A 17,962-nucleotide genomic window follows, 5' to 3' on the forward strand; every position below is an offset into this window, starting at 1 on the left:
CAAATTCATCAAAGATAACATCCCAAGATACAATGATTTTACCTGTAGCACGCACATAAAGTCTATACCCTTTGCTTTCACTGTTGTAGCTTGTAAAAGTACATTTGATGGCCTTTGCATCAAGTTTATGTCTTTGTTGGGTTGGTACATGCACATAAGCCAGACAACCAAAGAATCGCATACGAGTCATCCTTGCAATTCTCCCATTCCAAACCTCATAAGCTGTCATAGATTTCAAGGCTTTAATGGGACAACGGTTCAGCACATAGTTGACACACATGACTGCCTCAAGCCAAAATCTACTAGGCAAATCCTCGGTTTTAAGCATGCATCTACCCATCAGACTGCATAAAACCTGTCAACTCATTTGATAAATAACCACCCCCTCGATCTCTACGCAAAGCAACAAGCTTATGCCCACAAGTATTTTCAGCCAAGGGTAAAAAAGCACAGAAGGATGCAGACACATTTGATTTGGCTTTCAAGCCATACACTGAAGTGAACAGAGTGTAGTCATCAATGAAAGTGACAAAATACAGATGTCCCCCAAGAGATAGAGCCCGCATCAGGCCACAAGCATCACTATGCACAAGCTACAATGATCGAGTAGCTTGCACAGTGCCGTCCTTGGGAAAAGAATGCCGATGCATCTTCCCAAGTAAACAACCCTCGCATACATGCTTCGCAAGGAGCTACAAAGGATGCAACTAATGAACCATGTTATGCTTTTGAAACCGCATATGAGATGGGAAATTAAGGTGACCAAACCAAGCATGCAACAACTCAATGTCACGTAGAACTGTAGGGATAGAGACAATCATAGCATCATGAGACTCTTGTATCCTGTCATACATATCTACCTTGTACAAACCATCGCACAATGTACCAGACATGACAATAGAATCTACATCTCGACGATCAAGCTCTGAGCCACAGTGATAAAAAAACTGAACTTTAAACCCAGTTTTAGCAAGAGCAGATATGGAAATGAGATTTTTACGAATTCCAAGTACATACAATGTGTCATGTAAAGTGAAAATGTCACCATTGCATGCTGTCAAATCTATATTCCCAATGCCTTTAATGGCATACGATGCATTATTAGCAAAAAACTGTACCACTTTTAGGTGCATCTTGCAAAGTGGCGAACAGCATCTTACATGAAGTGATGTGCTTTGTAGCACCACTAGACGAAGGCATAGACGGGGTACTACATGTGACAAGCAATGCATAGCCATCATGGGCCAAGTTGGCCTCTTCCTTAGTGTCGTCTGTGGTAGCTGCCAAACCTTGCTGCTTTTTCTTTTGCTCACTCACAATACATCACAGAGGATGAGTGGCAATTACATACAATATTACGCTTAGTAGGCAACCTTGCCTAACCGATTTTCCCAAAGTTCAGGGTGATAATAATCCTTTCCCAATGATACATCTAGCTGTGATGCTTGCATACAACCACCAGATGACTTCTGCCATTTTTGGACCAAACCCCAGACGTTTCACAATGGCAGCAATAAAGTCCCAATGCACTGTATCAAATGCTTTGGCAATGTCTACCTGCAATAGCAACACCTCCTGACCAGTATATTTGGCATACTCCATTCCCACATAAGCATTACATATGTTGTCTGTTATTTGTCGTCTAGGAATAATCCCATATTGGACACGATGCAACCCTTTGTTAAGCACATTGACGATTCTATCGGAGATCAATTTTGTCAGCAATTTGTATAGCACGACATTAAAGTGATAGGTCTCCAATCAACCAAATTTAGGCATACATTCTTTTTTTGAGCCAATTTCACAAGACCCTCTTGCCAAGAAGCAGGCATCACTCCTTGTAACCATGCAACATTTATCATTGCCAATAGAATGTCTTCAAATTCCTCTCAAAAATGTTGAAAGAATTTTATAGCCAATCCATCCCATCCTGGTGACTTCCACTTACCCAGTCTAGTAAGAGAACTTTGCAATTCCATGCTCGTGAAAGGGGATTCCATCTGTGCAGGTTCTTGTTGATTAAGAATTGGTGTCACATTTATAAGCATCTTGGCTTTCGCTTTCAACTCTTCCCGCAAGAAGTGCCCTGGTGTAGCAAAGACTGATTGGAAATGTGCCACACATTCCCTTTCAACATCATTGGTCGACTGACTGTCAGGCAGGCTTATGCACACGATGTATGCTTTGCTTTTGTCTTTTAGCATGCAAGCTTTTGAAAATTTGTTTTGACAAGCAGCCTTTATCTAGAAAAGACTTTTGTCTCGCTCGTATTTGCCATTTTTTCGATTTCCTCTGATTTATGCAATCTATATATCATATATCGTGCATTTAGCAGCTGTTCTTCTTCCTCTTGATTCAATTGCCTTGTTTATGCAGCCACATGCAATGCCTACACATCCACTTTGCATCAGTTTATTTGTCACATGCACTCTGCACTATAGCACATGGTGACAAGATGGCTCCTCATCAATGCATCGTTGTACAACAGTAGGATCCTTTAGGATATGATTTTGTCATATGCCGTAGCCCCATTGTAAGCCCCACTCCAGGATATGTCAGGCACGAGCTACATAGGTCTTTCCTCAGCCTTAAAGTGTCAGTCAGTCAATCAAGTCCCTTAACCCACTTGAAGAGAATCATTCATGCATGTAGAAGTCAATAAAAGCCTTAGGGTTTGCATTAGTTCATGGTCAGCATTTGCATAGCACTCATCTCATGTGCATGTAAACCATTGCGTAAGCCTTGAGTAAGCCTTAGATCATTTATCCAATATTATCATCCAGTCGGCAGCATCAATATCGAGTCGGCCAACATTATTACCATATATTCAGCATTTACCATATTAACAAGTCCTGTAGCATGCTTATCTCACTTGACCTGCTCTGTAGCCAGCCGACAAGAGAGAAGAAAAAGCAGAGGGGCAATGTGCAGCAAGGAGAGGGAAGGGGGGGGGGGGGGGGGGGGGGCAGACAGCGAAGAGGGGGAGGCGGCAAAGACAATGAAATGCGAAAAAGGGGGGAGGACTGTGCTGAGACAGGGCGGGCAGCGAAGCCAAGGGCGGGGGGGGGCGGGGGGGAGGGCGGGCTGGGGTGGAAAGCGCAGGCGTCGCCAATGAACAGGGGAGAGCTCGGAGCGTGCGCACGACTGAGTCTTTGCAAATCTATCTTGTCCATCACCAGTTTTTTCCAACCTAGAGGGGTGGATGGGGAGGCAGCAGAACCCATCATGGATATATGGGAGCCTATACCGCAGTGCCCCCTCGCAGCAGGCCCATGGGGTCACATTAGATTGGCCACGCACACTCCAGAGAGCTAGATGCCCTTGTGAGCTCTATTAGGGTTAGCAGGGAGGTTGCTATGGAGGCCTAAATGGATACATGGTAAAGATAGTAGTAAAGAGTGAGTGAGAGATGTGACAAACTGAAATGAGAGGAGCTCAGTTATTGCACGACTCAATATTACTTTTATTGATGATTATGCTTCAAATAGTACAATGCTAATTATAGGCTTTTGGAGCCTTATCCTTTGACACCACACACACTAGGAAAATGACACATGGCAAGTGGACATTACTGCTTATCACATACACACATAAGTGGCTACAAGAGGTGGTTCACATGCACTTACACACATACTCACATAAGTGAGTGTTTACACACACATACAAGGGCTGTTCACAAACGGACACATGGGGGTACACAAATAGAGACTCTGAATACTCAACAGCCCTCGCCCCGTTGGACCCCGGCCACCCCCAGCTCATTAGCCCCAGATTTCGGAGATCCCGGCCCACCATTGAGCAGCTTCATCTGCACAGCAGTGTATCGACATCTCTAGCCTTCTTGTATTACCCATGATGGACATCTTGCATGGGCCCTTGCCTGGCACACAAGGCTGATTTGACTGTTTTTATTCAGCTCTCCCATATCCCATTACTTATTGTACCCTATAACTGGCATAGGAGGATCTAGATGTTTCATCTTTTATAATCTCAGAGTCTGAGATCTTAGCGTTCAGTTTTCAGTTGTTGCTTTTTCTTATTTCATCCATGATGAGATTTCTCTCTCTCTCTCTCTCAAGTTCGGCCTCTAGTAGACGTTAATACAGCTTTCTTTCTTTCTTTCTCTCTCTCTCTCTCTCAAGTTATCCTTCAATGTTTCAATCAAGGAGGCAAGTGCACATGAAACAAAGTTGAAAATACTTGCCAAGGATCTTAAAGCCACAAGCAAATAAGAACGCAAAAGTAGCAGTTCCAGCCTCTTCCAAGAGGTCTTTGTTCTCACCCGCCAATCAGACCAATGACAGCAAGGACGAGAGAAACCCATCTTATTGTCAAAGGTAAAATCCCAACAGTAACAAGATTTTTGAGTAACTTTCAATTTTACCCATAGAAAAAGAGAGCAGCAATGTCCACAACCCTAAGTGATCCCATAATCCAATTACAATAAAGCTTGGAGCTGTTGCAAAATGCATATACTTTAACTATGCTCATATCATTTATACAAGATTACAGCCCACCATGTCACATGTCAAAAGCATCCATCAAAAAGAACATTACAAATGCACCTACTCTAATGGCTAGCAATGATAAACCCAACCAAGCTATGTGAATTGAAAGTTCAAACCTGGCATCCAGTTCTGCATCCGAATCATGATCGGAAAATTTCCTAAAATTATTTTGATCCGTGCTGTTTGCAACAAGATCCTGTGAAACAACGGTGATGGCTTGCACAGATCAGAAAAAATGCAGACTGGCAACCGTTTCAAAGAAGGCATCAAACATAGAAAGTGTACTAGCCCCATACGAAAACCAGTTAAACCAGCAATATCTTTTCAAGGTGCATCTGACACAAACTCAACCCTATTGCACCAGTCATCTCAATCCTCAAAGCTTGTTTTTTTACCTTGCGTCCACTTGCTGCCTCTCCCGCAGACACTTTCTCTTCCAAAGAGGGCCCAAAAGCCTCTGCAAATTGTTCATCCATTCGCAAAGATTCATAGCTTCCAAACCCGTGCTTATAGATTCCAGCTAGCAGTGCCAGATCTGATTCCCTGGTCCACCAATCACAGGGAAGGGTTGCATCACCCAAAGAATCAATGGCATTATAAGCAGCTTCTTTTGTTCCTGGGTTGGCACAAAGCCTGACTACATGACCAAGATTATCAAGCAGCCTTATTCTCTTGAGCCAAACTGAACCTGATTTTTCCATTCTTTCCCACTGACCTACACGTTCAGTAACCTCTGGACCCACTTCAATGCCTAGGTCTTTTGCTTTTCCAAGCAATTTCTCCACAAAGGCACTTTCTTTCAGGTCTGAATATGCAGAACATGCACGAACAAACTCCCAACAGCAATCTGCAATCCATGCTGCATCTGTTTTACCGAGCCACGCATGACACCCCTGACCTTTTCTGACCTGCCCACGCCAAACATCAGGATTCCACGACGAATTGCTTCTCTTTCATTACTCCGCCAAGCTAACCTTCTACGCAAGGGAGATTTTGCTGGCCGTTTCAAAGAGCTAGCTACATCTGTTAAAGAATTCACATACAACGTGCTGACCAAATTAGGATAGCCATCATATTGCAGTCTTGTGACAACCAAAAGTAAAAGTTGATGCTGTCCAAGATCACAATTAAGGACGTAAGAACCAAGCAAAGTGTCATAGTCCATAAAAGTTTGGTAAGCCTCAAAATAATGATCGCTAAAAAGACAAAAGAAATACTCCAAAGCCATTTAAACCATTTATGGAGTTATCTTTAAGGAGTAACGAAGGTGATCAGAAATTCTAAGATATTGAAAGACCAGCTTCTCTGCCCTCCCAACTTTGTAGCTTGAAAAGAGGTCCTTGTCACACTAACAGGGCTAGACAATCAACACAATAAAGCACATGAAAACAAATTCCCACATAATCTTCACACTAACATTTGAAACAAGTTTGACAGCTAGAGAATCTGCATATACAACACTGCATTAAAAAATAAAGGATTTTACTTGGTATCAAAGCCAAACAAGAAGAACAAGGGAGTTGTTTTTATCCACAGAAGAACGGTATACGAAAACCCCACGAACAGTCAAATGCAGAAAAGGAGGAAACATCCCCAAGGCCGAGGGGAGGGTCAGAGCATGGTTCCTTTTGTTCTAGTGTGGTGTACAGTGTGCTTGTGTAGCACCTATCTGCACCATTTGTATGACTAAAATTAGGATTGACTTCTTGAAATGAAGCTAAGCCAATGCAAAACTTGAAAGCTAAGATATGGGAAATCATCATGAAAGCTCGCATGTATTAAGGAGATAATCACATACAAGGCCATGATGCCTAAGTGAGTTAGCCTCTCACCAAAAGGATGGAAATAGCCTTCCATAAGCCCAATGCAAGAAAGCCAAAGGCTCCAAGATTGTCCAAAAGATAGAATGTCCAAAGATAGCAAAGTACATAGTCCATGTGCCTTTTATAGTCCCAAGGCCACATGTGCCCTAATCCAACGTGTATAGAGATATCCTAAGCCCATGTGCCTAGACCCATGCCCATGTACATGTGCACCCTAAGTTATTGCTTCATTAGAAACCATCCCCTCCCATGTCCTTGAAATCAAAGGATGATCATGTACAAACAAAACATATACAATAATAGGCTATATACAAAAAGCCAAAAATCAACCATAACTCGGTGTCGATGCCAAAGAAAATGGATGCCAAAAACACGAGTCATGAAATGTCGACACCAAAGTCGCATAACCCCAGGATCAAACGGAAAGGAAGGTGGTATGTCGTCAAAGGCGAGGCTAAGGATACGACCGCCTAGACCGAAAGGAAATCCAAGCCAAGTAGAATCCAAGGTAATGGCTCTCAAACCACCTAGGTTAAATAGAAAATGTAGCGAACCAATATCGATGATGAAGCTAACTATGCTCCCGCTTGGATCAAAAGGAAATCCGATGCATGCGAACTCCAAGACAATGGCTCTGTAATGCTCTGGATCAAATGGAAAGGATAAGAAACCATTATCGATGACAAAACTAGCCGTGTATCTTCCAGGATAAAATGGATAAGTATGGTACACATCATGGACTCCCGAAGCCAATGTAATAGTAGCTCCTGGGTCGAAAGAAAAGCTCAAATCCGAGGGAAAGCTCACTAGCCCATCCTCGTGATTGTGGTGCAAATCCAAAACCCAAGGTGTCCATCAAGAAATCTCAAAACCCCTCGCCGGAATATTGAGAGCAAATGGCATATGATACATCCAAAAATGAATGTCTCGGCTCCAAAGAAAATAGGATCGTATCGACAATCGTGAAAGCCAAAGAAACATATCTCATGGTCGGTATCGTGCAAGAACAAATCTGAAGCAATACCGTCATCCATTGTAGCAATGTGTGCATGGGCACGATCCAAACCATGCATCAAATCCTCAAGTACAAATCCCTCTATGTGTGTGTGATCCTCCAAATTAAAAACATGATCAACAAGATCATATAAGTGTCATCATCACAGAAGACAAACAATGTATCCACACATGAGAGATAAGTGGAATCAGCCACGAAATCACTAACCATGGAATCCCCAAGGTCAATGAAGCCATCCTCATAAGTTGGTATCGTGCAAAACAAATGTGAAGCAATACCGTAGTCCATTGTAGCAATGTGTGTATGGGCACGATCCAAACCATGCATCAAATCCTCAAGTACAAATTCTATGTGTGTGTGATCCTCCAAAGTAAAAACATGATCAACAAGATCATGTAAGTGTCATCGTCACAGAAGACAAACAATGTATCCACACATGAGAGATAAGTGGAATCAGCCACGAAATCACTAACCATGGAATCCCCAAGATCAATGAAGCCATCCTCATAAGTATGGTCTATCTCCGTCAACACTGGATGTAAGAAAATATCTATGTCAAATACAAAACTGTCCAGACCCATATGTATAATCCTACCCCCCCTAGAAGGTCTCACCACAGTAAAGTCATCACTACCCTCATGCTCAATGTCTTACTGCTCAAATATATGCACTATATCCACACAAACGCTGCCAGATAAGCTATGATAGCTAGTAGTAGTGATATCGTGAATGTCCCCACATGTGAAAGTCCTAGAAGAATAGCCTGACACATCTAACACAGACCTATGTTCATAGGTATCCCGTGACTCCACATGCGAAGTATCACTAACCTTGTGAGTACTAATGGATGCAATGGATGCATCACTAATCGAATGCTGCTCTACATGATCATCAAATGCATCCCTACTATGATCCCCAAGAAGGTAGGTAGGCCTAGGTGTATCAACACTCGTAATGTTCCTTGCCATCCCTATCCACAAGATCATGCCCACATGATCTAGCTTACACATATCACCATCACATACACCATCATCATGTGCATGTATCCATGTCATCATGTGCATATGTATCACAATCATCATGTGCATGTATATCTTCATGTGCACGTGTGTGATACATCAATATGATCATATGTGTGTGTGTGTGTATCAGAGATACATCATCATGTGTATTGAGTATACAATACATCATAATCATCATTCAGATCCATGTCGATGTAGTCTACACCATCAAAAACATAATCATGGGGGCTCAAGAGTGTAAGACACTCGAACAAGTCACCAAAAGAAGACTTGTTCCATGCAAACAAAGCTGGACCAACTGTATCAAGGTAACCAAGCAATGAAGTCAATGAAGTCGCCGTGTGCGAACCATCTGGACCATTTGGCACATACATCCACCTCATCGAACAAATGCCGCCAGTGGCTAGGAGCTCGAACATCCAACAATGGCAAGAGTATGCTACCTCATCATAGCATGAAGTCAGCAAATGAGGATCGAAGTGTGTAAGCCTAGAAGTGCCAAATGTATGTGTGAACTCGGCAAACCAAATGTGGTCCGAGGCACAAAATGTCAAGTTGACGTAGCAAGCACGTAGCCCATGATAATAGTAAATGAGCACGTCTCCCACGATCTGAATCTGTAAAGGTGTCGAAATGATGCCCATGAAGATGATGGTGTGCAATATGTCAATGCAATGAAGGATAGTAATAATATCCCATAGATGTGCGTCAACACAACCCGACACACTCAAAGCGTGTGAACACACTCAAAGTGCTCAAAACAAATGCTAACCCACCCAGAATGTGAAGCACATGTGAAAAAACTCCACAAAATACAGTGTGTAAGCACCCTCTCACGAACACAAAGTGTGTACAAAACACCAACCAATGCTCAATACAGACCCCACAACTCACAAAATACAATCACGTGTGAACGAACCCCATACGATAACCAACCTATACCCAAGCCACAATGTGTGTGAATTACCCACACACAGCATGTGAATGGCCACTAGCCAAAACAAATACCATGAGTGCGTGTGAGCAGTCCCTAGGGTAAACGAGGGTATAAGGTAGATCAATGGCTTGGGTGAATGAAGTGGACAAAATGGTGTAGAAGGTCCCAAGCAATGTGAATGGCCAAAGATAGAGAAGTGTGAAAAGACCCAAGTAACTCTAAAATTTGATGGAAATAGGCACCCTTTTCTTTTTTCTTTTCTTTTTTGCTCAAAATTTCCCTTCTCCTCACGCTGGCAGCCAACCCACTGAAGGTTCCTCCTCCTCCTCCTCCTCCTCAAGGTAGTGGCCAAGCTTTGCCTTGTTGTGCTTGTTCACAACAATTGAGAGCTCTTTTAGCTCGGTCTTCAACTGACAAATTCAGCTCACTGGCAATGTAAGCAGAAGGCAAAACACCTTGCACAACAAAAGGTGCATAAGCTTGATGATGCTTGGTGATCAAAACGCTGAGATCTCAAGAAAGAGAGCTCGATGATGCTTTTTTTTATAATAGTAAAAAAATTCAAATTGTCTTTTCTTCAGCTCTGCGTTCGGGCTTTCATGAGATGCCAATGCTATGCGTGCACTGGTCTAGCTCAACCGCCTCGACTGTGATGAGCTGTCATTTGAATTCTCGTTTAAGCTGTGATGCGCTTGCTACTTGTGATTTGCAATAATGTGTTGAGGCGTTGTGCTTGTGATGCTTTGCTCAATGTTTACTACAGCGAGCCATCATAGAGTCCTCTCGCCATCGATTCCTCTTACTCGTGCTAGCCTTATTAACGTTCCTCTCTACAATCTACCTATTTCATGCTATTTACATCATCTCTACCAATGAAGGAAGGCATACCCTTTATAAAGGCTATGGAACTGTGTCGCAAATTGTGTAAGCCGAGCGGGGCATGCAGTGAGAGACTCAACCATGTGTACAAGAGATAAAGATATAGAGAGAGAGGAGAGACAGAAGGGAATAGGGACCTTGCACAATACACCACACTGAGTAGGGAACAGGTCCCCCCCCCCCCTTTCAAAAACAATCCACGGGCACGCTGGCCAGGATCAATACAATCAATGAATACAAAAATAACAGATATGCCGATGTAGGATATCCAAGTCAATGTCGATTGTTGGGGTAAAGGCATTATGCCCACCCTTATAGTGTGTACAAGCCCATATGTTTTATAGTACATAGTACACTTAGTACTTTTAATGTACTAAGTGCACTATGTGTACTAGAGCAAATATACATGTGTGATAGGGGAGTCACACACTCATACTTTGTGAGTTGACTTATCCCCACATGTCTCTCTCTCTCTCTCCCTTCTTCTCTATTTGTGACTCCCACATGAAACCCTAACTCTCTTCCTTCAATTGGTATCAGAGCCTACAACACCGTTCATGGCCTCTGCAGCTCTGCCTCGCCTGCACTCCCTTGACAGCACGGCTCTCTAGCTGCTTTGCAAGGCCTCTGAGTGCCAGCTGTCCACGTCCAATTGGCTCTCTGTTCCCGCCCTTATGAGGGAAGAAGCCAGCCAAAAGAGTCGTTGAACCAGTCGCAGGCAGGTGGGCGGATATGCGCACGCAAGTAGGTGGGCGGATATGCGCATGCAGGCAGGCGGGTATGCACACTCAGGCGGACACGTAAAAGCAACTCCTTCAACTGGCGCCGGCGTGACTTCAACTCCGTGCGCGACCTCATCGCAGAGGACTGCATCTACGAAGACCTTGTCTTCCCACAGCCCTTCGTCGGCCTACGTGCCATCCCCGCTTTGTGCCCGAACCCTTGTTGCTGACCGAGTCGGCTCAGTCTGCTGCTGCACGCCTGAGGAGCTCCCACCTGAGGAGCTGCCGTCTGCACGTTTGCTGCCCTTCAACCCTGCTCCCGCCACGTCAACAACTAGCAGCACCTAGACTCTGGAGTGCAGCCTGCAACAACAGCCCGTCAGCAAATCCCGCCTACTAAATTTGTACGAGGTATTTGCTTCAATTTTTTGGGATTTGCATGTCCATTATCATCAATTGAGCATGTACAGGTCCTAATGGTTCAGATTTGAGCACAATTGGCAACATTGGGTGACATTGGTCACATTCCGGGGCTAAATTGCAGGAAATTGGAGTGCAAATCAAAGGGCTTTTGTGCCAATTGGGTTGATTTGCATGCAGGCACAGGCATTTGATGCTTTGGACAATGTGTTGATGCCTGTCAAGCACTCAATGTGCCAGTAAATCAAGGGGCTTTTATGTATTGGATGTATATGTGGCTAGGGGGAAGCATTGTGAAGACTCTGGATGCCTTCATGTGCATTAATGTACCATTCATGATCAGAAATTGATCTTGAATCAAGGGGCTTTTCAAGATTTTGTGCTTGTTGAGCTTGGCAAAGCAGCAGGGAAGACTTTTATGCCTTGAACCCTCAGTAATCCACTTGCAGTCAAGGGGCTTTTGCCCAATTTCTGTCCAGGACTGTTGTATGCAATGGTGGGGACAGTCAAGGTCTGATTTTCACTCATTTGGACAGCCAGGAGAGCATTTATTGCTACTGTACTTGCTGGTATAGATTTGGTACAACTTTGTACAAGTTTTGGCATGGCTGTACATTGATTTGAGTGAGGAAAAGGCTCATTTTCAGCTGCTGTACTTGCCGGTACAGATTTGGTACATCATTGGTGAGCACTTAGTATTGCCGTACAGTATTTTGGAAGGGGAACAGAGCACATCTAAGGTGCTGTCATAAATCTGCAGCAACCAGATTTTGGTGATTTTATCACATTCAGTGGGAGGAGAGTTGCATTCGTGCTTCCGCAGTGGGAGATAAACTTTGGGAGAACAACTGTGGCAATGTTTGCACATCTTGCAGGGAGTCAGGCATTGACTGTGTCAAAGATTGCATATTGCTATGGCAACCACAGGTGAGAGCTCTTCATTGCTTCACATCAAGAAGCTTGAAGGCTCACATAATTATGACATTTGGCAAACCCAGTGCTATAATGTGTTGCTCCAGAAGAAGCAACACAAGCCCATCAAAGAAAGGGGTGTAATGCCTGCTTCTCTTACTGCTGAAGAATGGGAAGATATGGATGAGCTGGCAAGATCCACCATCATGTTGTCTGTGTCAGACTCTTTACTTTTCAGCATACGTGAAGAGAAGACAGCTTGGGGAATGTGGCAAAGATTGCAGGACTTGTATGCCCAGCAAAGTGCCTCAAGCAAAGTGTATTGGTTGAAGAAACTCATAGGTCTTCAAATGAAGGAAGGGGCGTCTATGACAGCCCACTTAAATGAGTCTAATGGTGTTGTCAGCCAGGTCATCAATCAAAAGTTGGCAATGGACGATGAGTTCAAAGCCACCTTTCTCTTATGCACTTTGCCAGAAAGTTGGGACACATTCAGGACAGCCACTAGCAATTCAAATGCTATGCTGTCATATGCAGATGTGGAGGGTGCTCTCCTTCAAGAGGGGATGAACAGGAAGAACAACTCTGTTGGAAAATCCAATGCAATGAATGCACGTGGGAGATCCCAGCAAAGGGGTAAAAGCCAAGAATGGGGAAGGAGCAAGTCCCGCTCCAAAAAGGACTTGGAATGCCATTATTGTGGCAAGAAGGGACATTTCAAAAAGCAATGCTACAAATGGAAGAATGATCAAAAGGAAAAGGGCAAAGGAAAAGACAAAGACAAAGATGAAGCCAAAGATGCAAAGCCAAAGGGCAAAAGTGAAGTCAAGATTGAAGAAGTCAATGTGTCACATGCAGGTGACAGTGAGGATGAAGTCCTATTCATGTCTTCACTTGATGCCCATTCACTCCATGCAAGAGATGGTCATGGTGTGCACTCACGGATCATTGATTCAGGTGCCTCCTTTCATGTCACAGGTTGCAGAGACTTGTTTGTCAGGTATACTGCTGGCAATGAAGGAGTAGTTTATTTGGCTCTAAGGTGGACACTCTTTACTTCATGCATGCTGGTGTTTGTCACCATGCTAATGTAAATGCAACCGAGCTCTCGGAAATCTCTATGTGGCATAGCCGGTTGGGACACATGAGTGTCAAAGGAATGGAGCAATTGTCTCGTTTTGGTTACTTGCCTTCTCTAAAGTTCTCAAGTTTTCAGTTTTGTGAGCATTGTATATATGGCAGGCAACTCCAGTGTCCCCACAAGAAAGCTCTTGGACAGAAAGATGCTCAGTTAGAGCTTGTGCATACAGATGTATGTGAGATGCCTCAGCTTTCTTTGGGAGGGGCAAAATATTTTGTCTTTTATTGATGATGCCACACGCAAGGTGTGGGTTTATCCTCTTCGTTTGAAGAGTGATACAATCTCAGTGTTTGAGAAGTTTGTTGCTCATGTTGAGAATCAAACTGGCAAAACACTGAAGGCTTTGCGTTCCGACAATGGTGGAGAGTATATGTCCAAACAATTTCAGGACTTTTGTGATGCTAAAGGCATCAAGAGGGAGCTCTCTGCTCCTTATGATCCTCCACAAAACGGGACAGCAGAGAGGATGAACACGACCATTCAGGAGAAGGTCCGTTCTATGTTGTCACATGCTGCGTTACCTCATGGTTTTTGGACTGAAGCTGTTATGACAGCCGTTCATCTTATAAACAGGTCACCTAACACGAGGCTTGGTGGGAAAGTGCAAGAGGAAGTATGGACAAGGAAGCCTCCGTCCTACAAGCACTTGAGAGCGTTTGGTTGTGTTGCGTACGTGCACATACGCAGGGAAATACGCACCAAACTTGATCCTAAGTCTCACAAATGCATATTCCTAGGATATGGTGACAGAGGTGAAATGGGGTATAGACTTTGGGATCCAGTGAATAGAAAGATTATACGCAGCAATGATGTCATTTTTTATGAAACATGCATGTATAAGGAGCCTGCAAGGCAACAGGAGCCTGGCAGAGTCATCTTTGATGATGATGGACATCATGGACAACAACCAAGGGCTGTAAATCAGCCATTACAGCAACAAAACCAGCCCTTAAATGGTGCTCAAAATGGTCCAAATGGACAGCCAGAGATGGCAGAAGATATCCCTATGGATATCCCACAGTTAGAGGAGATACCGGGCATGATCTTTCAACCTTATGGCATGGAACAGGAGCCACCAGTAGGTGATATGCAGGCTGGACAGCAACCTGATGGTCATTGGGTACGGAGGTCCACAAGACCCTCCAGACCCCCTGACAGGTTTGTTCCAGGGGTTGACTACTTGATGTTCACTGACTGTGGGGAGCCCTCTTGTTATAAGGAGGCTTTACAGAGGGCAAACAAGGCTCTTTGGGAGCGTGCTATGAAGTCAGAAATGGATTCTCTGCACAAAAATGGAACATGGAAGTTGGTGCATTTACCTACAGGCAAGAAGGTTTTGCCATGCAAGTGGGTTTACAGGCTCAAAGTTGCACCTGATGCAACGCCAAGATACAAAGCCAGGTTAGTAGCTAAGGGGGCTTCAAGCAGGAATATGGTGTGGACTTTGATGAGATCTTCTCTCCAGTGGTCAAAATGACCACACTTAGAGCTGTATTAGCTTTGGTTGCTCATGATGATCTGGATTTGATTCAGATGGATGTGAAGACTGCTTTTCTTCACGGTGATCTCCATGAGGAGATATATATGCAAGAGCTAGAGGGTTATGCAGTGAATGGAAAGGAGAAGCTTGTATGCAAGCTGAAAAAGAGTCTTTATGGGCTCAAACAGGCACCAAGGGAATGGTATCATAAATTTGATACATTCATGAAATCCCAGGATTTCAGGAGGAGTGACATAGATCACTGCTTATACACCAAGAAAGCTTTGGATGGCAGTCTATTGATCCTCATCTTGTATGTTGATGATATGTTGATTGCCGGGAAATTTCGTAAAGAGATGGATGCCTTGAAGAAGAGGCTGCATCAGACCTTTGATATGAAGGATTTGGGTGATGCAAATCACATTTTGGGTATGCGGATACTTCGGGACAGAAATCAGCATGTGTTGTATTTGTCTCAGAAGGAATACATTGGCAAAGTTTTGCAGAGGTTCAATATGGAGGGGGGGAAGAAGACTAGTACTCCTTTGCCTCCATATGTGAAACTCAGTGCTATGGACAGCCCATAGTCGGATAGTAACAGGGCTGGTATGGCCAAGATTCCGTATGCTTCAGCTTGTGGCAGTCTCATGTATGCCATGGTTGCTACCAGGCCGGACATTGCATTTGCAGTGGGAGTGGTTACTAGATACATGGCCAAACCTGGCAAGAAGCATTGGGAAGCAGTGAAAGGTGTCATGAGATACCTGAAGGGCACACAGGATATGTGCATCTGCTTTGGCAAACAGGATGCATTAGTGCATGGTTACACGGATTCGGATTATGCCGGTCATCCAGATAACCGGAAGTCTACTACCGGTTATGTGTTTACATTCACAGGAGGTGCTGTGTCATGGATATCCAGGATGCAGAAGTGCACTGCCTTATCTACTGCCGAGTATATTGCAGCCACAGAGGCTTGCAAGGAGGCATTATGGCTATCTCGGTTAGTGGTTGATTTGGGTTATACATGGGATATTCCATTGTTGCATTGTGACAGTCAAAGTGCCATCCAGTTGGCAAAGAACCCTGTCTTTCATGCAAAGACGAAGCATGTGGATGTGAAGTATCACTTCATCAGAGAGGTGATAGAGAACAAGTTGATTCAGCTTATCAAGATTCATACGGATGACAACCCGGCTGATCTGTTGACAAAGAGTTTGCCTCCAGAGCGGTTTGCTCATTGCAGACACTTGATGGGCATTGGATGAGGCCAGTTTCAGCCTTGATATGGCCTTGTATATTATCATGTACATGCTGATTTTTTCTTTTCCTTCACTTAAGGGCACACTGCCTTTAAGTGGGAGGTTGTTGGGGTAAAGGCATTATGCCCACCCTTATAGTGTGTACAAGCCCATAAGTTTTATAGTACATAGTACACTTAGTACTTTTAATGTACTAAGTGCACTATGTGTACTAAGTCACACACTCATACTTTGTGAGTTGATTGATCCCCACATGTCTCTCTCTCTCTCTCCCTTCTTCTCTGTGTGTGTCTCCCACATGAAACCCTAACTCTCTTCCTTCAGTCGATGTCGATGTCAAGGCACAAGATCTTTGCGAGCACACCACGAGGATGACCCACAAGTATCTCTCACCGGACTAGTACCAAATCCAATATCCAAATCCAATGAATCCAAGTCCAATGAATCCAAATCCAAATCCAAGTCCAAGTCCAAGTCCAATTCCAATTCCAAGTCCAAGAATCACTCTTTTTAGCAAGAAAACTCATAAAAAACCTGTTTTAATGGTTTTCGGGCGATAAAAATCTCCTAAAAGCAGTTTTTAGGGTTTTTGGAGCAGTTTTAGGATTTTTGAAATTTTCAGTCCGTACGGCTCCATACACGAGTCCGTATTGCCCATACAAGTCTAGGGCTGACCGTACATCTGAAAAGCAAGTTGGAGAAGGTGTTGATGGCAAAGAAGAAGCTCTCCATGATCATAATGATGCCCACACACACACTCCATGATCTCCTTCATGATACTACAAGAGAGATTCAAGCCTTTTTATACTTGAAGAGGGCTCTCCTTTTTGCCTAGAGCGTAACCAAACTTTTGCTTTTGCCTTTTTCCCTTTGCTTTCCACTTTATAATAAAATATTACTCACTTTTGTCAAACTTCTTTAACTTTGCTTTTCTAGCTTCGGAGCCTTGCTTTTCGGCCCTAGAGCTGCTTTAAATGCCCACCCCCCCAAGCTTTCCTCACATAATACATTCAACGTTCACTCTCCATGCTAGTAGCTACATAGCTTGAGCCTTGAGCTTTGATTCTTGAAGCTCTAGCCTCCCTCTCTCTCTCTCTCTCTCTCTCTCTCTCTCTCAAGTCTCAACTATCAAGCCCCTCTCTCTCTCTCTCTCTCTCTCTCTCTCTCTCTCTCTCTCTCTCTCAACTCTCAATCCACTCTCCCCCCTCTCTCAAGCCTCTCTCTCTCTCTCAAGCCTCTAGGCTCTCTCTCTCTCTCTCAAGAGTCAAGCCTCTCACTCTCTCATTTCTCAAGCCTCTCTCTCAAGCCTATCCATCTCTTAGTTCTCCTTGTCTCTCTATTACGATGATGAGGGAGAAGAATGAAGCCTTCAATGTGCATGCTATCGATGTAGAGAGAGCCGATGGAAAGTCCAAGTCATATAGGTGGACTTGTAAGTATTGTGGCAAACAATACACAAGTGGAGTTACTAGGCTTCTCCAACATCTCAGAAAGGTGGGGGGGCAAGTTGCGCCATGCAAGCAAGTCCCCCCAGCTATATCCAATGAGATCTTCAACAATATCAAAGGTGGATTGGGTGCTCACCGTGATAGTGGTAGAAGCTCAAGAGCAGATGATGAGGTCATTTCCCCGCCATGTGATACATCCTCCCCCGCCGCCTCCGCTGGTGCCGCAAAGAAGCAAAGGTTTGAGTCTCACATGAGGCAAGCCACTCTTGCCCAAGCTGCTGGGGGTGTCTCTTCTTCTCTATCACATCTCTGAGAACGGCAACGATTAGCGGATATAGAGATTGCACACACCATTATTGAGTGCAATCTCTCATTCCATGTGCTCGCTATTGC

General features: G+C 44.0%; 1 pseudogene across 1 annotated transcript in view; it reads right to left on the reverse strand.

Annotated features, from left to right (window-relative positions):
- Nucleotides 1–17,962, reverse strand: part of LOC147613233 (uncharacterized) — a 99,168-nt pseudogene that overhangs the window by 21,941 nt on the left and 59,265 nt on the right. Inside the window, exons 4-5 of the transcript XR_015263382.1 lie at nucleotides 4,904–5,531; nucleotides 4,625–4,704 (exon numbers count right to left, since the gene is read on the reverse strand). The product of XR_015263382.1 is annotated as an uncharacterized LOC147613233 (transcript). The remainder of the gene's footprint in view (nucleotides 1–4,624; nucleotides 4,705–4,903; nucleotides 5,532–17,962) is intronic.

Source organism: Cibotium barometz, chromosome 44 (assembly GCF_041138505.1).
Source record: "Cibotium barometz isolate CiBa-2024 chromosome 44, ASM4113850v1, whole genome shotgun sequence".
Lineage (NCBI taxonomy): Eukaryota > Viridiplantae > Streptophyta > Polypodiopsida > Cyatheales > Cibotiaceae > Cibotium > Cibotium barometz.